This window comes from Suncus etruscus, chromosome 9 (assembly GCF_024139225.1).
Source record: "Suncus etruscus isolate mSunEtr1 chromosome 9, mSunEtr1.pri.cur, whole genome shotgun sequence".
Classification (NCBI taxonomy): domain Eukaryota; kingdom Metazoa; phylum Chordata; class Mammalia; order Eulipotyphla; family Soricidae; genus Suncus; species Suncus etruscus.
Window position 1 is genome coordinate 101,605,529 of NC_064856.1, and position 27,779 is coordinate 101,633,307.

The 27,779-nt window shown below is 43.5% G+C and overlaps 2 protein-coding genes across 6 annotated transcripts in view; one reads left to right on the forward strand and one right to left on the reverse strand.

The window, feature by feature from the left end:
* The window catches only part of SSRP1 (structure specific recognition protein 1), a 1,220,984-nt gene that overhangs the window by 563,955 nt on the left and 629,250 nt on the right, over window positions 1–27,779 (reverse strand). The gene's annotated exons all lie outside the window — the stretch shown is intronic.
* CTNND1 (catenin delta 1) overlaps window positions 1–27,779 on the forward strand; it is a 71,269-nt gene that overhangs the window by 6,430 nt on the left and 37,060 nt on the right. The window contains exon 2 of one of the 5 annotated variants that reach the window (XM_049779600.1): window positions 20,150–20,223. The exons of the other annotated variants lie outside the window; for them this stretch is intronic. The gene's annotated coding sequence lies outside the window, so the exon portion shown is untranslated. The remainder of the gene's footprint in view (window positions 1–20,149; window positions 20,224–27,779) is intronic. 5 annotated transcript variants of the gene reach the window in all.

The following is a 27,779-nucleotide window of genomic DNA, read 5'->3' on the forward strand; positions in this document are numbered from 1 at the left end:
TTTCCAGTGACACTTGCCACTGCATAGGACTTATTCCTGGTCCTGCACTCTATTTGTAGTCCTGTACTTAGGAGTCACTCTTTATCTTTTTTTTTCTCTTTGGGCCACACCCAGCAGTGCTCAAAGGTTACTCCTAGTTCTGCACTGAGGAATTACTCTTGGCAGTGCACGGTGACTGTATGGAATGCTGGAAATCGAACCAGGTTGTCCCTGTGCAAAGCAAGTGCCCTATCTCTGTACTGTCCTTCTAGCCCCATGGACCATATGTCATGCCAGGTATTGAACCTGGGTTGGCTGCATGCAAGGCAAGCATACTGTCATTGTTCTATTTGGTTCAGGAATTGTATATCATTGATTAATAAATATGGAATATTGTTGGAAACTTATATAAATTCTTTAGACTGAGGGATTTGAGTAATCAGATATGTAGTGGGGACTTGATAGAATTCATATTTGCTTAGAATCTTTTTTGCTGCTTTATGAATAATATGGTTATCACAGCATATCCCATTATTTTATTTTTATTTGTGGGGGGGGGCCTCTCTGGCAGTACTCTCTGGTCTCTTCTAGCAGTGCTCAGGGGGGTTGTATATTACTGGCATTAATCACATACTCTTGATCTCTCCAGGCCAAATTGTGCCCTATTCTATGATGATAGAATAAAGTTCTTCTTTCTCTTTCGGCTTTTGGGCCATAACCTTGTGGTGCTTGGGATTTTCTCCTGGCTCAGGCCATTAGTATTTTGGGTACCACACATGGTGTGGTTTATTGAACCTGGGTTGGTTGTATGGAAGACAAGAACTTTAGAATCAACTTTGAATTTTGAAAACCTTTCAGTTGCAGCAAGGTTGCAAGTGCATAATAAATCTTGTATGCCCTTTATTCACCTAATCTCTCCACAAATATTTTATGTATTTGTGTATTATTTGTTCTCCTTAATGTATATTTTGTAATTATGCTGACTAGACAGATTTCCAGAAATCTAGAGAGCAAGATATAGTGTGTAAATGCATGGAATTTGGAGCCAGACTCCCTGAGTTCAGATCTTGCTCCGCTCTTGACTAGCTGTGTGTTCTTTTTTTTTTTTTTTTTTTTTTTTTTTTTTTTTTTTTTTTTTTTGGTTTTTGGGCCACACCCGTTTGACGCTCAGGGGTTACTCCTGGCTATGTGCTCAGAAATCGCCCCTGGCTTGGGGGGACCATATGGGACGCCGGGGGATCGAACCGCGGTCGTTCCTTGGCTAGCGCTTGTAAGGCAGACACCTTACCTCTAGCGCCACCTTCCCGGCCCCTAGCTGTGTGTTCTTATTAATGATTGAGTTACTTTATTATTCTTATTAATAATTGAATTTCTTTTTGACGATTGAATTGGTCTGTCTGTAAAATAATATTAGCCATTTCATCAGATTATTGTGCTGATGTTATATTTGTCAAATTTATAGAACGGTGCTGAATTCATAGTATCTTAAGTTTGCCATCAGAATCGATGCTTTAAACAAATCAAACTTCATTTGACTGCTGGGCCCTTTAAGAGCTTGTTAAGTTCGACTCTTCGTAAATATAATTGTTTATATTAAAGTATTCTAGCAAGATAAAACTAACCTTACTTATTTTGAAAAATGGTGTCTCTTGAGTAATGTTTGGCAAGTTGTATGTGGGGTCAATTAAAACAATACAAAAATAAGACTGTTATGGAAAAGATAACTTATATGGATTTTATTTTTGGTCCACACTTGGCAGAGCACAAGGGCTACCACCAGCTCAGTACTCGGGGTACCATCAGTGTTAAGCATTGAATCCTGACCTCCTGCATGCAAAGCATGGTGCTATATAGGCTGTTGAACTACCCTCACTCATCAATCTAGGAATGGGTAACTTTTAGTAAAGTAAGCTACAAGGTGTAAGTAGATGGAAACAATTGGTTGAGTCTGAATATTTAAGTAATATCTTCTAAGACTTAGGTATTTTAGGGAAAGCCATTTTCTACTTTTGTATTTATAAGAGGGAAACAGGGGTCTAGCATTCAAGTGTAAACTCCCTTTGTATGTGTTTGTGTGTATGTATGGGTGGTGAGTTTGTGTAAACCCAGCAGTTCTGGGGTCTTATTTCCAGTGGTACTGTGGGCAATTCATGGAGATAGAAACCCCTCACACAGATAAACTTTCAGTTTTGTACAGAGAAGGTTGAGTGTCATTTATCTTTATTATGCTTGACTTTGAACCAGTTTGTTTTGGGACACACCCAGTGGTGCTTGGGTGTTACTGTTAACTCTTTGCTCCAGAGTAATTTCTGAAGATATTCAGGAGGCTGTATATATGTATAGTGGAGGGGATGGAATCTGAGCCTTCTGCTTGCAGCCTGTCCTCCATCTGGTGAAGCGATCTCCCCATCCCTGAACTAGTTAGTTTCTTTGTCTTGAGGACTCAGTTGTCTGACCCTGATTTTGTAGGCTAACATTTGGCTAGGAATGGTAATACAGGAAACAGTTACGTAGAGATGAAGGAAGGCTTTTACTTTCCCTTGGAGTAATCATTTTACATTTGGGAAATGCCCTTTATTTTTGTCCCTTGTTTATGGACCTTTGTAAAACTAGGTAATGTTGGAGCTTTTGAGTTCATCAGGGCTGATGCATCTTTTTGAAAAGAAGAATTTTTGGGGGCCATACCTGGTAGTGCTCAAGGCTTCCTCCTGGTTGTTCTCTCAGGGATCACTCCTGGTGGTACACTGGAACTATATGGGGGTGTTAGGAACTGAACCTGAGTTGGTCGTGTGCAAGGCAAGTGCCCTCCCTCCTGTACTATTGGCCTAAGAGGTGTGTACTTATGTAAAAAGTGGGAAATAAAAGGGGGCTGGAGTGATAGTATAGTGGGTTGAGAGGTTGCATGATGGTCAACCCACATTTGTTCTCTGGCACCCCATTTTGTCCTCCCAACTCTACCAGGAGTGACTCCTGAGCACCCTAGGTATGGCCCAAATCCCCAAAACAAATAACAAGTAAAAAAGTACCGTAAGTGGGAAATAATGTATTGTTTGTGCAGGTGCAATCTTGCATAGAAAATTTCTACTAGTCTAAGATTTTTGTTCCTTTGGTCTCTTCATATTATACAACACATGAGACTTCTATTCGGAACAGTATTTAAGCATTGTTACTCTGTAGTTTCCTATTAGAAATCTCATTCAGGGACCAGTGTGAGAGCACAGCCAATAAATAGGGCATTTATTTTGTACTTGGCCAACCTGAGTTCGATTCTCTGCATCCTTTATGGTCCCCCACGCACTGATAGGAATGAACCCTGAACTCAGAGCCAGGAGTAACCCCTGAGCACTTGCAGGTGTGGCCCAAAAGCCAAAAAAAAAAAAAATCCCATAATTAGCTCTCCTTTTTTATTGGGGCGGGGGGGGGGGGGTCCACACCTGGCAGCGCTCAAGGGATACTCCTGGTACTACGCTCAGAAATCGCTCCTGGCAGACTCAGGATGGGATGCCGGGATTCGAACTACCACCGTCCTTCTGCATGCAAGGCATGCACATGCCCTACCTCTATGCTATCTCTTCGGCTTCCTCCTTTTTTTTTTTTTTTTAAAAGAGGGCCACATCTGGCAGTGTTCAGATTCAGAGTCTACTCCTGGCCCGGTGTTTGGGTATTGGTCCCAGTGGTGTTTGGGGGCATGTGGTGCCAAGAATGGAACCAGTCCTCTTTCTTGCAAAGCAGTTGCATCAGTTAGCTGATCTTTCTTTTTTTGGGGGGGGGGGGGGTTTGGGCCATACCCGGTGATGCTCAGGGGTTACTCCTGGCTATGCCCTCAGATGTCGGTCCTGGCTTGGAGGACCATATGGGATGCCGGGGGATCAAACCTTGGTCTGTCCAAGGCTAGTGCAGGCAAGGCAGGCACCTTACCTTTAGCGCCACCACCTGGCCCCAGCTGATCTTTCTTGCTTCACTTTGCTGATATATCTCTGGTCCCTTCATATTTTTGGCCACACCCACACTCAGGACTTATTTTTGTTTGTTTTGTTCTTGGATCACACCCGGTGATGCTCAGGGGTTATTCCTGGCTCTGCACTCAGAAGTTACTCCTGGCTCTGCACTCAGAAGTTACTCGTGGCAGACACGGGGGACCATATGGGATGCCGGGATTACCGCCCGTCCTGGAGCGGCTGCATGCAAGGCAAACTATCTATCTCTCTGACCCCAGGACTTATTTTTGGTTCTGTACTCAGGGATCATTACTGGTGGACTTGAGAGACTATATATGATGCTAGGGATCAAATCTGGGTCAGAAGTGTACAAGCCAAGCACCCTACTAGCCACTGTACTCTCTCTCTAGCTTTTTTTTTTCTTTTTCTTTTTGGGTCACACCCAGCATCAGTCAGGGGTTACTCCTGGTTCTGTGTTCAGAAATCGCTCCTGCCAGGCTTGGGGGACCATCTTGGATGCTGGAATTCGAACCACAGACCTTCCTAGGTTGGCTGCATGCAAGGGAAATGCCCTACCGCTGTGCTATCTCTTCATCCCCTCTTCTTTTTTAATTTACATTTCCCTCTGCTGATTCTCCTACATTGTCCTCTGATGTCTCTCTTCTCTTTGTTTCTGTATTCTTTGTTTCCTTAGTTTGGTGGTCTTGTGGACATTGCTTTATCTATTGATACTTAATACGGAATAAGTTTTGAAAAAAAATTTTTTTTGTATTTGGGCTGCACTGGACAGTGCTCATTTTGATTTGGTGCTCAGGGGTAATTTTTCGTGGTGTTTAGTGGTGTTTGGTAGTGCCAGGGATCAAACCTGAACCCTTTTTGTTTGTTTTTGGGCCACACCCAACTGCTCAGGGCTTACCACTGTGCTCTGGGATCACTTCTGGAGAGTTGGGGGTGGGGGAAATCATGTAGTTGAGGGATTCAAACAGGAGTCAGATGTGTTCCAGGCAAATGCTTAATTATATCTCTGGCCCTGCTTGTTGTTTTTTTTTTTTTTTTTTTTGGGCCACACCTGGTGATGCTCAGGGGTTACTCCTGGCTATGTGCTCAGAAATCGCCCCTGGCTTGGGGGACCATATGGGATGCTGGGGGATCAAATCCCAGTCCATCCTAGGTTAGCATGTGCAAGGCAAACACCCTACTGCCTGCGCCACCGCTCCGACCCATGGTTTTTTTTTTTTTTTTTTTTTTTATTTTTATAGAATAAAAGGTGCTCATGCTAAAGTCCATTTCAGTTAAATCAATTTCAGTTCAATCATTGTGATCTGAGAAATTTGATCTGATGTTTAACCCCAATTTTTGTCTCTTGGTTTATAGATCATCCATAGGTACTAATTTGTTACTCATTTTGGTTCAGTTAGCAGTAAGCACAGAGTAGAGCAGTAGAGTACTTTTCTCAAAACATGAAGAGTTTTGTGTTCGAATGTTTTGTGTTAGAATATAGGTCCTCTCTGAGGAATGAAAAGATTTTTGTTTTAAGCAAGTCAATTATTTGCTGATGATTGAGGACATAAGACATTACAGAAACTGGGTCAACTTTTCATTACCGTTTATCAAAGACCCTGCAGTTCCCATTTCATTGCAAGTAAAGTAAACCTCATTGAAATAGAGTACTGTACAGTCAGATTGCTTTTAAAATAAAGAAGTCTTAAAAAGAGGTAATTGGTGCCAATCTGATTTCTTCCACTGTTTTCTTTGCTAGAATAGGGAAGTTTTGTTACCTCTGTGCTGTTCCGCTTTCCATCCTCTACTTTGTAAACCAGGGCAGACCTTGCCATTTGAATGTATTCCCTGCCAACCAAATCTGCAGGTAAGACTACATGAGACCCCAATTGATTGGGCCTAAGATCACAATTAGAAAAAATATATATCAAAAGAAAAATGGAACAAAGTTCCTTCATTTAAAACATTTTTAACTTTTAGCTTTTTTGAAAAAAAATTATATAATTCAAAAGACATTTGAAAGCTTGTACCAGACAGATCTTACAGAGTTTTAGAAGAACATTCTGGTTGGAAGATACAACTAATTATATCAACATATAGTATATCAGTGTAATAATACTATTGAGAAGTATAAAGTAATAAAAGCAAAGGAAAACATATATGGTAACAGTGAGTTTTTTTATTTTACTTTTGGTCATCGCTGGTGGTGCTCAGGTTTTACTCCTGATTTGTTCTCAAAGGGTCACTTTTTTTTTTTTTTTGGTTTTTGGGCCACACCCAGCACCCAGCGGTGCTGAGAGGTTACTCCTGGCTGTGTGCTCAGAAATAGCTCCTGGCAGGCACGGGGGACCATATGGGACGCCGGGATTCGAACCAACCACCTTTGGTCCTGGATCGGCCGCTGTGCTATCTCTCCAGGGCCAAAGTGTCACTCTTGGTGGGGTAGGGATTATATGTGGTCAGCTGCATGCATGAACAATTGCTCTATCTGCTGTGCTTTTTCCAGCTCCACAATGAGGTTTTCAAATACAATATTAGAAAGATAGATATCAGGGGCCTGAGAGATAGCATGGAGGTAAGGCGTTTGCCTTTCATGCAGAAGGTCATCGGTTTAAATCCCTGCGTCCCATATGGTCCCCCGAACTTGCCAGGAGCGATTTCTGAGCATAGAGCCAGGAGTAACCCCTGAGAGATGCCGGGTGTGACCCCCCCCCCAAAAAAAAAGGAAGATAGATATCATTTACACAATATGTTTGAGAGAAACCCAAAACGTTAGGGCGGAGTCACTTAGATAATAGCAGTGATTATAAAAGCCCCGAGGTTGGTTGTTAACCAATGAATTCTTTTGTTTGGCTTTTGAGTCACACCTCATAGTGCTAAAGGATCCTTTTGGCTGTTCTCCGTAGACAATACATTGTGCCAGGGATTGAACCTGGGTTGGTTGCATGCAAGGAAAGTGCATTATCTCCTGTATTACCTCTTGTACTATCTGGCCTTAAATCTTTTTTTCTGGGTGGAGGGCACTCCCAGGTTTACTCCTGACTATGTGCGCAGGGTAATTTTGGGGATTGAACCCTGAGCATTGCATGAAAGACAGGTAAGTGCTCTACTCCTTGTACTACAGCCCCACCAGTGAATTATTAATAGAGAAGGAGTGGGGAAGTAGACCCATTCAGAGTGGTTCAATATGTGTGTATTTGAGGGAAAGGGAAAAATGATAGGGGAGCTTGTTTTGTACTATATAGTCAAAGAAAAGTTAGTTTCTCTCTTTAGACCACAGCTATAAGGGGGCTGGAGACATAGTACAGCAGATAGGGTGCTTGCCTTACACACAGCCGGCCTTTGTTCTATCCTTGGCATTACATATAGTTCCCTGAGCACCATCAGGCATGAATCCTGAGTACAGTGCCAGGAGTAACCCTTGAACATCACTGGTATGGCCCAAAAGAAAGGAAAAAAAAAAAAAAAAGCAGAGCACAGCTGTTAGCAATTCTTGTGTATTCTTTGTAAAGAGGTGACATCTGACCCAGCTTCCATCTTTTCTCATTGCAGAAATTCCATGTGAGTGTAGTCAGCAAATAATTTGCAGAGTAGCAGATTTTTCATAGGTTGATGACCCTTATGTTGCAGTAGGGCAACTACTTAAAGTATGCATGCATTTGGGGCCAGAGTGATAGCACAGTGGATAGGGTTCATGTCTTGCATGTGGCCGACACTGGTTCCATTTTCAGTATCTCCTGACTCCACCAGAAGTGATTCCTGAGTGCACAGCCAGGAATAACTCCTCTGAGTATTGTTGGATGTGGTCCAAAACAAACAAACAAACAAAAAAAAAAAAAAAGAAAAAAAGAGAAAAATAAAAACATGCATTTGGGGAACCAGAGCAGTGGTGCAAGTGGTAGGGCGTTTGCCTTGCATGTGCTAACTTAGGATGGACCCTGGTTCCATCTCCCAGCGTTCCATATGGTTCTCCAAGCCAGGAGCAATTTCTGAGCACATAGCCAGGAGTAACCCCTGAGTGTCACCGGATGTGGGCCCCCCCCCCAAAAAAAGAAAAAAAAGTATGCATCTGGGAAGTGAGATCAAAATTTTCTTCCCTAGAGAATTTTATCTTAGCCATTTTTTCCCCACTCCTGGACTACTCTTGGTTCTGTGTTTTCTGGATTCACTCATGGAAGGGCACAGGGAATGCTAGGGATCACACCAGGTTGATTGTGTGCAGCAAGGGCCCTACATGCTGTACTTTCTTCAGCCCTGAATATCAGTAAGTTCGTTTTTTTTAAAGCATAAATTGAGTCAATTAGAGAAACTTGTGGAATTAAGAAAGAAGTACAAACTATTTAGTGTCCTATAATGGCAACCTTATATGGGAAAATACAAGGATATTTCATTACCAGAGTTACTCATATCTAGGGATCATTTGTTCTTCCTTTCCCTCTTAAGATTTCTGGTTTAACTAGTCTGTCCTTGAGTGAAAGAGTCTCTCTGTCTCCTCTGCATTGGAGTTGAGCCTTGGAACTTGACCTGGTTACCCTCTGTACTTCCCTTTAATTATACCTCTCTAGTTGTCATTCTGTTACTTAATATGCTCCTTAGGGGATGACCTCAATCAGTAAACATTTTTTCTCTTTTCATTCCCATTTCCTTTGGTCAGGTAACTATCATCTTGCAAAGGAAATATTCTAGATAATCACAGATTCCTTCTAAGTTTGAAGTTGTTTCATATAAGTGCTTGAATGTATTTTTTTCTTCAACATTTTTAGATCGTTATAATTATTTTGAAAGTGTGCTTTCGGGAGGCTGGAGCAGTGGGTAGGGCATTTATCTTGCACACATAGACCAGGGTTCGATCCCCAGAATTCCCAATGATCCCTTTAGCCGGATAGCAGCAATTCTCTAGTGCAGAGCTAGTAGAAAATCCTGAATGTGGACCAAAAAACAACCCTTCCCCCAAAACCAAATCAAAACAAATGTTCTTTCAATGTATCTCCTTTCTTAAATTCTCTCTTTTTGTTTGTTTTTTGTTTTGGGGCCACACCCTGCTTTGCTCATGAATTAAACCTGGCTCTGCACTCAGGGAGCAATCCTGGTGGAACACTCCCTGGCCTGGCTTGGGATGCTAGGGATGGGCTGCATGCAGGCTAGTACCTTATCTGTTAATATCTCCCTCCTTTTCTTTTTTTCTTTTTCTTTTTGGGGGGGCCCACACCCGTTTGAGTACTCCTGGCTAAGCGCTCAGAAATTGCCCCTGGCTTGGGGGGACCATATGGGACTCTGGGGGATCGAACCGCAGTGATGATCTTTCCTTGGCTAGCGATTGCAAGGCAGACACCTTATCTCTAGCGCCACCTTCCCGGCCCCTCTCCCTCCTTTTCTAAATATCCTTTTCTAATATCCTCTCCTTTTCTAAATCTGTAGGGACATGTCTCCCTGTAGAAATACTTTTTTGCTGGGGCCAGGGGGATAGTACATGGGCAGGTCTCTTGCCTTGTATGAGTCTAACCTGCATGATGATTCCCAGCATCCCATGTGGTGCATCCCATGTGGTTCCTCCACCAAGAGTGATTCCTGAGTGCAGAGATGGGTGTGGCCCCCAAACAAAAGAACAAAAAAAAAAAAGTATAATAAAAAGAAATAGGGGCCAGAGAGATAGCACAGCAGCAGATCCAGGACCTAAGGTGGTTTGTTCAAATCCTGGCATCCCATATGGTCCCCATGCCTGCCAGGAGCTATTTCTGAGCAGATAGCCACGAGTAACCCCTGAGCACAGCCGGGTATGACCCAAAAACCAAAAAAGAAAAAAGAAATAGGCTGTGCAGCCTGCAATTTTAAATATGGCAACTCAGGAGTTCTCCCTTTTAGGTTCTGAATATAAAATAAAGAATTTAGGACTGTCCAGCCATGCTTATATTTATTTAAGTCTGTATTTTCAGAAGTGCCTCTCATACTGATTAGTGGTCAGAGCTATCTAAATAGTAAGGGAAGCCAAATAAATGTCTTTTACAAGCAGTGTCTTTTTTTGTAAAGTGCTCAAATGGTAGGTAGTCTGAACACTTGTACAGTGGTTCCCAACAGCTGACTAGTAGAGGTCTTTTCCAACCCTGCTTAGAATGTGATATTTGGCCTAGTTTTACCCCTGCAGGCTTGATTTCAGTCCTTGGTCAATTGATGATCATGCTACTAGGAGCCACCAGGATCACATTATAGGTGGGAGGTCATGCATGCCTAGTATATATGCTCAGCCCTTTGTGCTATCTTCCTGACCTTTTGTGGGCATTTTGAAGACATGAGTTCTTGGGTAGAAGAGATACTCTGAGGATCTAGGTGCTTGCCTTATATATGGCTAACCCTGACTTAATCCTAGGTATTGTAGACACCTACAGGAGTAAACCCTGAGCACAGTTAGGCATGACCCAAATCCTCTACCCGACAAACTATCAAAAACACAAATCCAGGGTTGGAGCGATGGCACGGTGGTAGGGAGTTTGCCTTGCACGTAGCTGACCCAGGATGGAGCTTGGTTCGATCTCAGCATACCCTGTGGTACCCCAAACCAGGAGCATTTTCTGAGCACATAGACAGGAGTAATCCCTGAGCGTCACCGAGTGTGGCCCAAAAACCAAACCAAAACAAGCAAACAAAAAACCACGATTCCCAGTATTCCTTCAGAAATTGAGATGGAGGATGGGAAGTAGATTTTGGAGACTATAAATCTTCCCAAGAGATGACTGATCACTAAGATTTGGGGAATATGAAACTTGAGTTAAACAACTTACCTATGATTTCTCAGTTTATTAGTATGATAAGTGGAGACTACTTCATTATAATAGATATGGTGAGAAAATTTCTATCTCTGTATCCTGGATTGTTTTGGAATTATAGATGTCACAGCTTCCTCTAGAGATTATGCCAATTTGTAGCTTGATATGAGGGACTTGCCTCTTAGGAAGAAGGGAAAATTTTAGACCATATCTTCATTTCCCCTCTTCATTTTGAAACTGTGGAACAAATTCAGGAGAGGATGTTAGCATTGAAATTCAGCTGGACAATTAGTTTAAAACTCGACAGGAAGGGCCATTGTTACTTCCTGTCTGAAAAGGAACTGCTGGCTTCCTTCCCTTTCTTCTTGGTTACTAACTCTGGTCAACTTGGAATATGGGTGGGGCAGGGCTGATCAGTTAATACTTTTCTGGGGTGGCAGGGGAGACACTCCCAAGTAGTGGTTTAGGGATTCGGTGCTACCTCTGGCAATACTTGGTCAACCAGGTCAGTGAGTTCAGTGCTAGGACCCAGTGGCCACTAGAGTCACGCTCAGCAGGTTGGGAAAATGACATGATGTATGGGAGTGTAGAATTCAGGCCGAACCCTTCACTTGTAAAACATGCACCTCAGAACTTTGGGCTGTCTCCCTGTTCCTGATCAGTTAATACTTTTTTTTTGTTTTGTTTTGTTTTAGTTTTTGGGTTACATCTGGAGGTGCTCAGGGGTTACTTCTAGCTCTGAACTCAGAAATTATTCCTGGCAGACTCGGGGGACCTTATGGGATCCTGGGAATAGAACTTAGATCACCCGTGTGCAAGGCAAACACCCTATCCACTTGTGCTACTGTTACTGCTCAGTTAATACTTTTAACTTGCTACCCGTACCTTGGAAATCTTTATCAATACTCTTCAAGTGAGCAAACCTTTTCTGGGAGTGTGGGGTTGGGTCACACCCAGCATTGCTTGGGTGTTACTCTTGGCTCTGCACTCAGAAATCATTCCTGGCAGGCTCAGGTGACCACATGGGATGCCAGGGTTCAAACCAGGGTCTGTCCTGGGTAGGCCGCATACAATGCAAATGCATTACTGCTGAGCTATTGCTCTGGCCCCTGAGCAAACCTTTTGTTTGCCTAATGTGTTCTTATTGCTCTTATGGGTGACCCTACATGAGGTTTGACTATGCAGTTCAGTTGAGCCAAGCAGAAATTTTCCAATCTTCCAGACATTTCACATTCAACTTTATACCTCCTGTTTTCTCTGATACTTGAAAATAGATCCAAGGAGTTGTAGGGGAGAAACAAAACCCATTTGACACGGAGGGTAGGCTGTGGAAAGAAGAGCAGAGTTAGGAAGAGAGGAGTGGATGACAAAGGTTTTTTATTTTTAAATTGAGCCAAGAAAGCATTCCTTCTAAGTGGGGCCAGTTGGCACTCTTCCTGCTATTTTAGTCCAGGCTTCTCCTTCCTACTGGCCAGTCAATTGTATTAAGTGTTTGATGTAAGTTTGAACTGTGGTCTCAGGGGTGGGGAGGTAGAATGGTGGAAACAGCTGGTGCCTTCATCAAGCTATCTCAGTTATGTTTGTTTTCAGAGTGTTTGAGTAGGGGGTGGCAGAGGAATTGGATGTGTGTTCGCTGAGTCCTAGTAACTCATGCAGTGGGATTGGATTCTCAAGCACTCTTAATACTTTGTGTTAGCTAATTGGAATTTAACTAAATGTTTCCTAATTACATTCTATTCTCTGCTGCCCCCTCTCCCTTCCAGGTCTTTGTTTTGAACCTGATTTGGAGAGAAAAGGGGTATGTGGGAAGTTAGATTTATGCTTTCCAGACCACTGAGTATTCAACTTATGTCTTCACTCCTTCATTGACTTCAGCTCCTTCATTGACTCTCTTTATCCATTCATTCTTTTTTTTTTTTGGGGGGGACACACCCAGTGATGTTCAGGGCTTACTCCTGGCTCTGCTCTCAGGGGTCATTCTTGGCTGTGCTGGAGGGACCATTTGGAATGCTGGGGATCAAACCCAGGTTGGCCGAGTGCAAGACAAACACCCTACCCACTGTGCTATCACTCCAGCTTGTACCATTCATTATATTTTTGATTAAGTTTTCTATATATGCTTGCAAAATAGTCTTAGAATCAGGGCCTCTGGTGAAGTTATGTTCAATTAAAATTGGTTGTCTTGTGTGTGTGTGTGTGTGTGTGTGTGTGTGTGTGGTGGTGGTGGTGGTGGTGGTGGTGGTGGTGGTGGTGGTTGGTTTTTGGGCCACATTCTAAGGGTTACTCCTGGCTCTGCACTCAGGAATTACTCCACTGGTGGTATGTGGAGGAACGTATGGGATTCTGAGGATTGAAGTGGGTCGGCCAGGTGCAAGGTATGTGCCCTACCTTCTGTATTATAGTTCCAGCCCCCTTTTTTATCTTTTAGTTTTGGTAATTGGTTGTCTAGACTGAGCTCCTTCTCTCCCATGTACCCTGCGGTGACCATATTTCTGAGTCAGCACCCTCTTCTACCTTACCGGTTCAGTTGGAGGGAGAGAAGCTAACCTGCTAGGTATCCCTTTGGAGCAGCTTTATTGCTGCTATATTTGTATCTAATTTTCTCTCTGGAGAATGTCTTTATAGTCCTTTACGATTTTTTTTTTTTTGTCTAAGTATATGAAACCTTTTCTACAATTACAGGTTCCCATATTCATATGGCCTACCATCACCCCCTTTTTAGGGGGTTGAAAATCAGTCTGTGCCCGTGTTGGATACTTCCCTTCTTTACAGATGAAAAGTGCTGCCTAGTTGTTCTGAAGGTTTCTTCCCCCTTGATTATTACTGGATTAACTACTCTGGGTTGTTGTGTCCATTTTGGAAAACATTGTACAATTTTTATATGCTTTTGTTTAACCACCTCATACTCTAGCACTTACTCATAGACTTGGATTATGAATGAGGGAAAATTAGAAAACTATTAGAAATTTTGCTTTTGTTTTTGTTTTGTTTTGGGTCACACTTGGCAGTGCTCCGTTACTCCTGGCTCTGTGCTCAGAAATCGCTCCTGGGTACCATATGGGATGCTGGGATTCAAACCACCGCCTTTCTACTTGCAAAGCAACTTCCTATTTCTATCTCCATGCTATCTCTCCGGCCTCCAACTATTAGCAACCTTTTAGTTTTGTTTGTTTTTTTGTTTTGGGGGCCATATTTAGAGGTGCTTAGAGGACCATATGGAATGCTGGGGATTGAACTCAGGTCAGCCCTGTGCAAGGCAAATGCCCTACGTGTTGTGTTATTGCTCTGGCCCCTTAGTTACTCTTTTTTTTTTTTTTTTTGGTTTTTGGGCCACACCCGGTAACGCTCAGGGGTTACTCCTGGCTATGTGCTCAGAAGTTGCTCCTGGCTTGGGGGACCATATGGGACACCGGGGGATCGAACCGTCCAAGGCTAGCGCAGGCAAGGCAGGCACCTTACCTTTAGCGCCACCGCCCGGCCCAACCCTTAGTTACTCTTAAGATAAAAAGAAGTTTGTCTGATTTCAGTTTTAGGCTAGAGGTTTTTGTTTGTTTATTTGGTCTTGGGGCCACACTCAGTGGCGCTCTGGGGCCACTCCTGGCTCTGGACTCAGAAATCACTCATGGCAGGCAAATGCCCTCTCCACTGCACTGTCTACCAGATCCTAGGTAAAAGGTTTAAAAAAAATTTTTTTTTTAAAGTATAACAGGTTTATTGGGGAATAAAGGAAGGTAAAAAGAGAGAGTTAAGATTCAGGCCCAGTTATGGATGGTGGTGGGGGACACAGTATAGCAGGTTAGACTTGCCTTGCACGTGACCAACCTAGGTTTGCTCCCTGGTATCCCCTATGCCCTTGAGCTCACAAGGAGATTCTGGAATGCAGAGCCAGGAGAATTACCCCTGAGCCTGTGGCTTAAAAAATAAAGGAGGGAGGGGAGAAGAGGAGAGTTGAGTTGAATTTGCGTTTTTCAGTGATTCTTCGCTGCTAGGTCCTGCTATTTTGAAAATTGCTCAAGTCTAAAGTTGAGCAAATTCTTTTTATGTGGGAGGCCAGGGTTCAATCCTCTTGGTTTTCTGAGCATAACTGGAAGTGACCTCTGAGCATATCCTAGTATAGCCTCAAACTACTTCTCTTCCCCCCACACAAAAAAATTTAGATCCTGGGCTGGAGCCATAGCACATTGGTAGGGTGTTTGCCTTGCATGCGGCTGGCCCAGGACAGACCTCCATTTGATCCCCAGCATCCCATATTGTCCCCCACAAGCCAGGAGAGATTTCTGAGTGCATATCTAGGAGTAACCCCTGACATCACCTGGTGTGACCCAAAAAAGAAAAAGAAAAAAAGTTAGACCCTAGAACATAGTAGATTGCTAAAATACTCTCCTATCCAGCCTTAACGTGACTGATTATTGTGTTTCTTTTGTCCCGCTTTTTGGGTTTTGTCTTTAGGCCACACTCAGCAGTGCTCAGGGTATACTCCTGGTACTTAAGAATCACTCCTGGTCCCGTACAAGGCAAGGGGGCCCATAAGGCGAGCACCATAACATCCCTATCTTAGTTCTTCAGCCTTAGCTCCACCTTGTCCTACAGATTTGGACAAATTGCTCCCGAGTTATGTATGGCGTTTAAGGCTTTTGTTCTATCCTGTGAACTAAATCAAGATCATTCCAGAGCACTTCAAGCAGATTCTACGGGGCAAGAGTCCAGAGAAAGAAAGAAAGAGAACAAATGAGAAATGATAGCGTATTACTTTCTATATTGTATTATTGCCTGGAATGTCCCTACAACTGTGTGCTGAGCCTTGTATTGTGCTGTATGCTGGGGGAATTCAGCCCTTTAGGCAAAGAAGGGTGTTCTTCGGATTTCAAGAATCTGGCTAATGGAGCTTGACTTCTATCTACATCTTTGCTCTGGGGTTTAGGGCTAACATCCAGGGGGCTTGTACAAGATAATAGAAAAATGTTTCACTTTTTTAGAATCAGATGAGAAGCCCTATGCAGAAGGGATGCTTTCTTTTCTGATGAGATTCCAAAGCTTCCAACTCCTGACCCCCCCCACTGCAGGGTGCCATAATTAGGAAAAGTGAGACTACTGCCTTGATCTCTTTGCTGCCAGAGCTACCATGCAATTTCTATTGGTTCTCCTCTCATTTCCTAGAGAAGCAGGGAACTTTGCTCTCAGCACCTGCTGGTACTGCTCCCATTTCTTTGTAGGATGTTGTCTGATGCCTTTGTTCTCCGTGTGGCCTCTCGTCTGGAGGAGTTAACTTTGTGCTTGTGGGGAAAGGAGTTTGAAAGATCCTGAAAACAGTGGAAATATTTGGGTGATAGAGAAGGTGACAGAGGATGTGCCCTAACATAGTTCTCCAGGTGGGAATATTCCATTGGCTGAATCCAGGTTGGCTATCGAATTGCCATGATGAAGCTTTCTTTGCGATATATCTTATGTAGCTGAGCTGCACATAATAGCTGCAGCAGCTTGAAAAAATAAAACGAAAAACAAAAACAACCAACCCTCTAGTGCGGTGCTCGCAAAGTACAGAAACTTGCCAAGTAGGAATCTTCAAAATCCCCTCACCCCCTCCAAGAACCTCCGTGCACCATATCTTTCTCCTGATTCTTAAAGGCCTGAGCTTTGTCCTATGTAATATTGGTGTGGGGCAGGAGGAGGGTTGTTTTCTCCCAACATGATAAGGAACTGAGCAGGGTAAAGTGGGAGCCCCGGCTGGTGATTGGTAGACAGGATGCCCTGGAATGCGGTTGGCCTGCAGCCCAGAATCCAGCACTTTGTATTTGTTTGTTTCTGGGAGACTGTGGTCTGGTGCTACTGTGACAGGAAGTGAGAAAGCTGGGAGTGGGGAACTGAGAGGGGCGATGTCTTTGTGGTTCTCCTGTGAAATCTCTTTGTCCCTGGAGAGCAGCTCTGCTGCAGAGCTTCCCCGAGAAGAGAGCAGCCTTTGTGTGTCTAGTGGGTCTCAGAGCTTCCAGCTCCTTGGAGGGGATTAGGCAGTGTGAATTCTGACTATATGTAGCCTTTTGCATTTTAGCACTTGAGTTGTATAAATGCCCCCAATCTCTTCACATTAGGGACCTCACTGAGTTCTGTGCGGGCTACTGTTATCTCTAGAACTCTAGGATTTAATTAAGGAAGAAATTCTGGAAAGAGATAAATGTTTGTTTATATAATGTTTTCATTGCCTATATTGCAAATACTTCATTGGGCCTGAAAAGAATGGAAAAAGCAATGCTGGAAAACCTATATTTTGGGCCAGAATACTCAGAATACTAATTGGTATCCAGAATTTACAGAGTTGGAGAAATGTATCCTTGTTAGATTTTAGTACATAAATCTTTCTGTACTTAACCGCCAATTATCAGCACTCAACTAGGGAGTGATTGGTTGGTTGTCCCCGTCCGTTTACCCTCCCCCCTCGGGGCTTGAGGGGTCATATAGGGTCCTGGGGATTGATCCCTCCCTGGGTTGGTTGGTTGTGTTGCAAGGCAAGTGCCTGCCCACTGTACTATTGCCTTGGCTCCTGATTGGAGACTTATTCTCTCCTCCTTCCATTTGCGCCATGTTTTGTGTTTTCCCTGCCCTCTATCCCAGCTGTGAAGCAGGCATTTCTTCTCACTTTGTGGATTGGGTAGCTGGGAACTCAACTTCTTGCCAAGCGGGCCAGTCCCTGAGCACACAGACAAACCGCCCTTTGATAGCCCAGGAGGACAGCTGCCCTAGAGGCAGATTGCTAACATACCACTAGAACAATCCCTTCCCTCTGTTCTGTTGCTGGCTAGCACTATCTTCCCTGCTTCTCGTTCTTTCTGTATCCCTTCCTGATCTGGGGTCTTGGTTTATGACTTGCCACATTAAAAATGAAAGTAGGTATATTTGTGATCAAACTCTTTCCTGAAGCGGGGTTAGTTAGATAATATGCATAGCTGGATTTCTAGAGTGGTCTTCTAGTAGAAAGGTAGGTAGGTGTCTTTGGACAAAAGTAATTGTTGTCGCCCCCCTCTCCGTTTTTGGCTCATTCCTGGCTCTGCTAAGGGGACTTTATGGGGTTCTGGGATTGAACCTGGATTGACTACCTGCTTAAAAGTGACTTACCTGCTTGCTGTACTCTTTAGCCCTTCTCCCCTTCCCACTCCCCCCTATCCCCCCTCCCCCGCACCTTCAGTCTTGTTCTTGTTGCTTAAAAAATGGGATATTTGGGACTGGAGAGAGTACTGTAAGTACGGTGCTTGCCTTGCACACATTGACTGGGTTCGATCCCTAATGGTCCCCTAGATGGTCCCTCAGTGCAGAGCCAATAGTAACCCTTGATCATCACTGGGTATGGCCCAACTACCAACCCCCCCCCCAAAAAAAAAGGTGATGGGAGTATCAGAGATAGATTGCAATCTGTTCTTCCCTGCAATTGAGAGGAATTTTGTTCTGTAAAAGAATTAAGACCAAAGGGTAACTATTCTATTCCATGTCTCACTTCTTTCCTTCCTCCTATGAAAGTTTACATTGGAACTTCTCTGTTGAAATTAGTATGCCTTTTAACCACAAGGAGTATAGAAAGTTAGTACTCCTTTTTTTTTTTTTTTTTTTTTTTTTTTATCAAGAAGGAACACGGGTTTGGTGAAGAACATACTACTTATTTCTGTCACTAACTAGCTATCTGGCTTGGAGCGAACAGGGACAATTTATATAAAGGAACTGGCATTAACACAAGTTGTTGAGATTATATATGATAATTTATAGGAGGAGGTCAGATATAACATAATTTTACTTCCCCAAGTATGGTCAGATTTTCTTTTTTAGGGGGTGGGGAGGAGGGGGGCTCACCCAGCTGTATGTAGGACTTCTGGTTCTGTTCAGGGGTCACTCTGGCAGAGCTAGGGGACCCTATGGGATGCTGGGGATCAAACCTAGGTCAGTCATGTGCAAGGCAAACACCTTACTGCTGTGGTTATTTCTCGTCCCTCTTTTTTCTTTAAGATGGGGAGAAGTATTTCCTTGAGCTATCTGTCCCTGTTGCTGAAATTGGACTGTAATACTTTCTCTGATTTCCCATGGACTCACACCTCTTCCCACTTCTCTTTCTCACTCTTTCTTCTCAAAAGGGAGGTAGTAAGAGTAGACTCTTACTCTTCAGTTTTGAGGAAGTAGAACCATGTAAATATGACTCAACTACACACGCAGCTTTTAGCCTTTCCAAGTTATCTTAAAATGATGGGCAAAGAGATGGGACATGTGGGGGGAATGGAATATTACAGAAATTGCCTCTTTAAAAAAAGGAATGTAAGCTCAATCAGTTGGGTGGCCTCAAGTTAAACCATAAGGTTAAGCTGTTATTCCATGACATATTTTCCTTTCCCACCCCTAGAATAGAGAAGGGTAATAAAGTTAGTAAATGAGTTAAGTGATCATGGGAGTCCAGAGCTAGGGTGGGAGGAATTTAAAGAAGGAATACAAAGATTGGGGGGGGATGGGAAGAAAGAGGAATTCTTTTTTTTTTTTTTTTTTTTTTGTTTTTTTTTGTTTTTGGGCCACACCCGTTTGACGCTCAAGGGTTACTCCTGGCTATGTGCTCAGAAATCGCCCCTGGCTTGGGGGAACCATATGGGACGCCGGGGGATCGAACCGCGGTCCTTCCTCGGCTAGCGCTTGCAAGGCAGACACCTTACCTCCAGCGCCACCTACCCGGCCCCAATTCTATTTCTTTTTTTTTTTTTGGTTTTTGGGCCACACCCGGTAATGCTCAGGGGTTACTCCTGGCTATGTGCTCAGAAGTTGCTCCTGGCTTGGGGGACCATATGGGACACCGGGGGATCGAACCGCGGTCCATCCAAGGCTAGCGCAGGCAAGGCAGGCACCTTACCTTTAGCGCCACCGCCCGGCCCCCTAGAAAGAGGAATTCTAAGGATTGATTTTGTGCTCAGGGCTAACTACTGGTTCTGTGCTCAGGATTCTTGGTGGGCTCAGGGACCATCTGGATGTGGGGATCAAACTTAAGTCAGTGGCTTTCAAGGCAAGTACCTTGCCTGCTGTACTATTTCTCCATCCCCAGGAATACGAAATCCTTGTTTCTCTTTTTCTTTTATTTTTGGGACATACCTGACAATGTTTATGGCTTACTCCTGGCTGTGCACGCTGGAATCACTCCTGGCAGTGCTCAGGGGGCCCTATGGGATGGTGGGGATCAAACCTGGGTCAGCAGCATGCAAGGCAAATGTCCTCCCCACTGTTCAGTCCCTAGGATTGCTACATTTTTGTTTTAGTCAAAGTAGGATCCCTTTAATTAAAATGAAAGGTACTGTTTAACTCTTGGAAATAAAAGAAATTCCGCTGTGTACCTAGCCACCACTTTTTCTCCCTCCACTACTAGGAAGGAGTAAAGCATTTGGCCTCTCCTCTTCCTCTGGCCTGACACCGCCTTTTTTTTTCCCCCCCTCCCTCTTATCTTTGTTTCCTTATCAGCAGTTCCCTACAGCCCTGCCTTTTCCTTATAAGGCCAGGTGAGGCACCATTGGCCGGGATACACGGAAGGGATTCAGGTAAGCGACTCAGACTCAGGCTGGCTGGATTGAGAGAAAATTCAGCGTTATCAGCCCCCTTTGCAGGGCCCTGGGGAGGCACTTGGCTAATGGGGAGGAGAAGGAGGCGGCCTGGCCTGAGAGATCAGAAGGACTCGTTCGACCAGTCCTGTGTGTGTCATACTTGCTCCAGAGAGAGCAGGTTTTGTTTCTTTCTGTGCTCTCAGTCTTGGCCCCTCTCGCTAACTCACAGCCACACCCTTCCTTTGCTTCAGAACCAGCCCAGTGTCTAGCCATTTTAGGACGAGATGGTTTGGGCGATGGTTTCGGGGGTTCCCAGAAAACTTGGGAAAGGTCAATATAGCAAGAGAGCAAAAGAATTTTCATCTGGCTTTTAAAGTTTGGGTCCTGATGGTAGAAGTGATTTTCTTTATTTCTTTTTAGAGACCTTGTAAAAACGTTAAACCCTGGGGCCAGAGAGATAGTACAGTGGGTAGGGTGTTTGCCTTGAACAAAGCTGACCCGGGTTCAATTCCCGGTATCCTATATATCCCCCTGTGCACCACGAAGAATAATTTCTATGTGCTGAGGCAGAAGTAATCTGTGAGCACTGCAGAGTGTGCCTCCCAACCTCCCAAGTAAAACAACTTTAAATTTTGGAGGTTAGAAAGTGCAGCAAGTAAAGCATTTCCATTGCATGTGGCCTACTCAGGTTTCCCAGATAGTCTCAGGAGTCTGTCAGGAGTAATATCTGAGCACAGATCCAGGAGTAAGTCCTGAACATCACTGGTTGTGGCTCCAAAACAAGCAAAATATAAAAATCTTAAAATTTTGACAGGTAAGGACCGGAGTGGTGGCACAGGTCGTAGGTGTTTGCCTTGTATGTGCTAACCTAGGACGGACCACGGCATCCGATTTGGTCCCCCAAGCCAGGAGCAATTTCTGAGCGCAAAGCCAGGAGTAACCCCTGAGCGTCACTAGGTGTGGCCCAAAAAGCAAAAAAAAAAAAAATTTTTTTTTTGACAGGTAACTTTGAATCACATTTACAGGTGCCCTACAGACTTATAGAGAATGGCAATATATATATATATAATATATATATATATAATATATATATATATATATATATATAACATTTATTTTAAAAATCTTCTAGTCTTTGAAATGCTTATGGGATAGAATGTACTCCCCTATCTTGAGAAATTTGCCAGACTTTTTCAGAGAGATTTTATGGTGTGTACAGTGGGACTCAGTCACTTTCTTGTGGAAGTGAGATTTCTCCATTCAATGAACCTTTTAGGTGCTTTTGACCCGAGTGGGGAATCTGGATGTTGAATAGACACAGACCCAGGAAAGCAAGACATCGCTAGCATCAAAGACAAGAAGGCCTTTTTCATTATACCAGTTTTGTAATTCTTTTTTTTTTTTTTCCGGGCCACACCCGTTTGATGCTCAGGGGTTACTCCTGGTTAAGGGCTCAGAAATTGCCCCTGGCTTGGGGGGATCAAACCGCTGTTCTGATCCTTGGCTAGTGCTTGCAATGCAGACACCCTACCTCTAGCGGCACCTCATCGGCTCCTAGTTTTGTAATTCTTAAAAGTCCTCAAGTGAGGTGAGGTTTGAAGTATTCTTTAGATTTTGATGTAAATCATGTTTGGGGAAATGGAGTTGATATGGGAATGACTCTTCCTCATGAAAGGAGAAATAATAAAATTGTTCTGACTGAGCTTCAGACTGGAACATGAGGTGGGTGGGGTAAGTCCTTAGCCTTTGGACTCTGGTAAAAGCACTCTTTGTGATAAGATACTATAGAGAAATCTGTTGACTAAATATACCTCTTTGATTTAAAAATAAAAACGGCAAATTTTTATGTGGTCCAGCAGGAATAATTCCTTTGAACTTTGGGTTAAATGATAGTTAAGGAAAATTAGTGGCTTTAAGGTAACTAAAAAAAACTTGAAAGTTATACTGTTCTGGAGGGGCCAGAGTGGTGGCACAGTGGTAGGGCGTTTGCCTTACATGCGGCTGACCTAGGACAGATCTTGGTTTCATCTTCCGGAGTCCCTCCCATATGGTTCCTCAAGTCAGGAGCGATTTCTGAGTGCAGAGCCAGGAGGAGTAACCCCTGATCATCATCGGTTGTGGCCCAAAAACCAAAAAATAGAACCCCAAAAAAACTGTTCTAGAGTGTTACAGGTATTTTGTTGATTGGTAGTCTTTTTAGTTTGTTTGTTGGGGCATACCCAGCAGCCACAGTACTGGGGTGGGGGTGGGGTACTCCAGACTCAGGTTTGGGAGTTAGCTGTTCCTGGCAGTGTTAACAGGACAGAGTGGTCTCAGGAACCATACCTGGGCCTCCTGCAAACAAAACATATGTGCTTCAGCTTGTTGAGTTATCTTTCTGACCTTTGATTGTCTGTGGTAGATTTTGTATGGTTTTTTTTTTTTTTTTTGGCTTTTGGGTCACACTCAATTGTGTTCTGGGCTTACTCTTGGCTAAGGGATCACTCCTGGAGAGCTCAGGGGACTATATAGGATGCCAGGAATTAAACCTGGGTTGGCCATGTACATGACAAGTGCTCTTCTCACTGTATTATTGCTCTGACCCTGGTTCTGTGTATGTATATTTAAAAAAAATCCATTTAGGGCCAGAATGATAATACAGAGGATTGGGCTTTGCATGTGACTTACCTGAGTTTGGTCCCTGCCTTGCGTCCCATATGGTTTGCCAAGACCCACCAGGACTGTTACCTGAAAATAGTGTGAGGAATAAGTACTGAGCATCACCCTCTCCTCCCCATCTCATCCATTTAAAATCTTTAGGATGACACGCAAGAAGAGTCTTGTTTATCACTTTTAGAGTTGGTAACATTGGTGGTTTGGTTTAATAAGGAATAGGAAGAGAAGAGATGCCTTGGTGACTGACTACAGAAAATTGATATTTCAGAAAAGCTCAGGGTTTTGATTTCTTTATCTCAGCATAAATTTTCCCCTATTGATAGAGATTGGCCTATCTAATTGTGGTCATCTCTTTATTTATGTCTACCTGAGCTGTGATGTGAGCTCCTACTCACTCCTGCATGTGAGTCGGAGAAATGTTCAGAATCACCCATCCTAAAAAACAACAGAAAAAGCCTGGCCTGCAATGATACCATGCTAGTATCATTTATATCACTAGTTAATGCCTTATCCAGAGCCAACCCTAGTTTGACCATTGGCACTAGATATGGCCCCCTGAGCACTGCCAAGAGTGATCCCTCACATTGCAAGATGTGGGTCTCCAAAAACAACAAAATGAAACCTCAAACCATTTCCTAACCTGTATTTTGACATATACCAGTGTTTCTCAACCATGTGCCCTTACAGTGAAAACTGTGGTCCCCCATTTCGGTCAGGTTGAAGTCACCCCAATTTTATAGTAATTTTTTTTTTGTTTTGGTTTTTGGTTTTTGGGTCACACCCGGCGGTGCTCAGGGGTTACTCCTGGCTGTCTGCTCAGAAATAGCTCCTGGCAGGCACAGGGGACCATATGGGACACTGGGATTTGAACCAACCACCTTAGGTTCTGGATCGGCTGCTTGCAAGGCAAGCACCGCTGTGTTATCTCTCCGGGCCCTACAGTAATTTTTTTCTGCTGAACCACACAGAAAATTGCTATCATCAGTGGGCTCTCTCTGAAAACTGCACAATTGGAGGCTCATGGCACGAGACTAAGGCCCACTTGCCTTATCTACAGGTGGGCCACAAGAAATAAGCAAGGTCAGAAGCGGGCCAGGGTCAGATTGAAACACACTGTATTGGACCATTAAGGGATCAGAATAATAAAACTGAAGCTTATTGGGCTGGAGACATAGTTTATTCTGTGGAGCTCTTGCTTTGCCTGTGGATGAATTGGTTGATCTTATAAAATGTCCCTGAGCCATGCCAGAAGTGATTCCTGAGTGTAGAGCCAAGAGTAAGGCCTGAGTACAGCTGGATGTGGCCTCTAAACAACAATAACAAACCAACAAGAATAAATTGAAGCTTATATAGGTCGGTGATTTCTCCAGTAATACCTCACAGGTAGTTTTTAGTAAAGCCAAGACTTAAATCCCATGTATTTTGGGCCCCAAGTAGGATTTTTTTTTAATAATTATCTTTATTTAAACACCGTGATTACAAATATGATTATAGTTGTATGATTACAGTCATGTAAAGAACACCCCCCCCTTCACCAGTGCAACATTCCCACCACCAATTTCCCAGATCTCCCTCCTCCCCCCTCCAACCTGTACTCGAGACAGGCTTTCTACTTCCCTCATTCATTCACATTGTTATGATAGTTTTCAGTGTAGTCATTTCTCCAACTGCACTCATCCCTCTATGTGATGAGCTTCTTTTTTTAATGGTTTTTGGACCACACCTGGGTGGAGCTCGGGTTACTCCTGGCTCTGTGCTCAGAAGTCACTCTTGACTATATGGGATGCGAACCCAGGTCAGTCATTTGCAAGGCAAATACCCTCTCCACTATGCTATCACTCTGGCCCCTAGTTAGGATTTTTGTTTTTCTTTTATTTTTAAGCATGTAAAGAATTTCTGTAATTTACTGACTGGGAGGGGAAGAATGTAGAGATATAAGTGATTTGTTTATTTATTTATTTATTTCCCCTTAGTTTTTTTGTTTTTCTCAGGGGCTATTCCTGGCTCTGCTCAGGAGTAACCTCTGGTGATGCTCAAAGGACCACATGTAGTTCTTGGATTCGAATCAGGGTTGCTCCATTGCAGCTACGTGTAAGGCAAGTGTCCTACCACCTGTACTATTTCTCCAACCTATGGGTGATTTATAAAAAAAAAAATCCAACAAAAAACTACCAATAAGAATAAAATATGAAAAAAAAATAAAAAGAGTGATAGTACAGTGGTAGGCTGGTTTGCCTTGCATGCGGCTGACCTAGGACAGACATTGGTTTGATCCCAAGCATCCCATATGGTCCCCCAAGCCAGGAGCGATTTCTAAGCACATAGCCAGGAATAACCCCTGAACATCACTGGTGTGGCCCAAAAACAAATCCTCCCCCCCCCCAAGAATAAAATCCCCCTCCTCTTGTGTTAGCTATTTGTAGTAGTGTTTGTATAAGGATTATTTCCTTTACATGGAGATATCTTCCTAAGCACAATATGTGGGGTGTCTTAATTTTCACAATCACCCTGTTTTTCTCATGTTATAGAGAAGGAATTAGAGATTTAGAAAGATTAATGGTGCTTTGCCCCAAATAATAGAGCTGTGATGTTTGATTCTATTTATTTTGCTGTGCAGAGGATTGAAAGCAGGTTTCATGATATAAGGTGTGTGCTTTTACATTGAGCTGCATCCCTGCTACTTGGTTGGTAAATATCTAGAAAGAACAAATTGTTGTGTAGTGTGTTCTTTCTGGATGTTTTATTTGATTTAATTTAGCATTTTTTATTTCTCTGTTTTTGGGCCACACCTGGCAATGCTCAGGGCTACTTTTGGCTCTGCACTTGGGAAGAGTCCTGGAGGGCCGTGGGGACCATATCTACTTAGTACAGGGATTGAACCCAGATTGGTTGCTTGCAAGGCAAGTACCTTACCTGCTGTGTTATTGTTCTGGTCCCCTGGTTTGGGACCATTATAGGAGGGGGTGGTGGTGGTGGTGGTATGTGTGTGTGTGTGTGTGTGTGTGTGTCTGTTACACCCATCTGTTCAGGGCTTACTCCTGCACTCTGGGACAACTACTGGCAGTTGGATTTATATAAATGGGAGGGGGAGAATGTAGTGATATGTGATTTACTAATTTTTATCTTTACTGGCAGGTATTTATTTTTGTTTTATTGGCAAGTTCTGGCGACTATATGGGTGCTTTCCTTTGGGCCATTGAGGATTACCCCCCTATTTGGGGGGGGGTGCTACACCCAGCAGTGATCTGTGATTACACCTGGATCTGCACTTACAAATCACTCCAGGCAGTGCTCAGGGATACTGGGGCTCAAACTGGGTTGACCGCATATAAGGCAAGTACCCTACCATATGTATTATCTCTCTGGTCCCAGAGGTTTTTTTTTTTTTTTTTTTGGTTTTTGGGTCATACGAGGAGCTGCTCAGGGTGTACTCCTGGCTCTTCGCTCAGAAATCACTCCTGGCAGGCATGAGGGACCATATGGGATGCTGGGATTTCAACCACCATCTGTCCTGGATCAGCTGTGTGCAAAGCAGATGCCCTACCTCCGTGCTATCTCTCTGATCCCAGCCCCCCCAGAGGATATTTTAAAATACAATTTTTTGTTTGTTTTTGGACCACACCTCGCGATGTTCAGGGCTTATTCCTGGCTGTGCACTCAGGAATCACTCCCAGAGGCTTGGGAGACCATATGGGATGCCTAGAAGCAAATCCTGGTTGACTGTGTTGTGTGCAAGGCAAGCTCCAGCCCCTAAAAAGTAAATTTTTACATTTTATTTTTACAGTTGTTATTCCATGCTGTACCCTTTTTATAGAAGCACAAGTTTATAGGACCTATGACTTGTAAAATTTGAGTAAATTGATTTGTTAAGTTTGAGTAAACAAGTTATTCTCAGACAATCGGTTCTTGGGGAGTAGCCTGAATCACTTATGTACTCCCCTCTCAGTTTGAGAATTCCTTGTTGATCTGTGTTTTTAGTGAGAGCATGTCTAATCCATTGAAAATATTAGTGGTGAACTTGGAAAGGTGTTGATTTGGACTTGGAAGGCTTTTATAACTTCAGTTGGCCAAAGTTGGTCAGTGGTTCTGCTCTATAGCATGTTCTTCCTCTCCCATTATCTCCATTCTCCCACTTTTACCTTTTATGTAGACATTGTGGATGATCCTGTAAACAAACTAAAGAACATGGAAGGTCTGGAGAGGGGTGGAGGGAACAGACAAATGTTTTAAGATGGTTGCATTGCTTGTGTTTATTTCTAGGAACTGCATATAATTTCCTTAGCACAGCACCAGGAATAAACCCCTAGAACTGCCTGGTGTAGTCAGTAGACAAACCAAACTAAAGCAACAAAAACTTGGTGTTTTTTTTTTTTTTTTTTGGTTTTGGGGCCACACCCAGCGTGCTCAGGTGTTACTGACTACATTCCTAGCAGGCTCATGGGACCATATGGGATGATGGAGATCAAACCTGAGTGGGCTGCGTGCAAGGCAGATAACCTACACTTTGTGCTATTTCTCCAACCCCATAACAACAAAAACCTTTATTTTTCATTTTTTTTTGTTTTTGTTTTTGGGTCACACCGGGCAGCGCTCAAGGGTTTCTCCTGGCTCTACACTCAGAAATTTCTCCTGGCAGGCTCGGGGGATCTTATGGGATGCTGGAATTTGAACCACCATCATACCTCCATGCTATCTCTCCAGCCTATTTTTCATTTTTTTCCTGTTGGCTGAGAAGAAAGTTTACAAGGATTGTAGAAGAAAGGGACTGGATCATTTATCTTAATACTGGACTTGTATTACACCTTTTGAACTCCAGTGTGCAGTGAAAAGATTACACCGACTTTGGAATCACATAGACTGGATTGAATAAAAAAATTGGCTGTTAACTGATGGGGGGA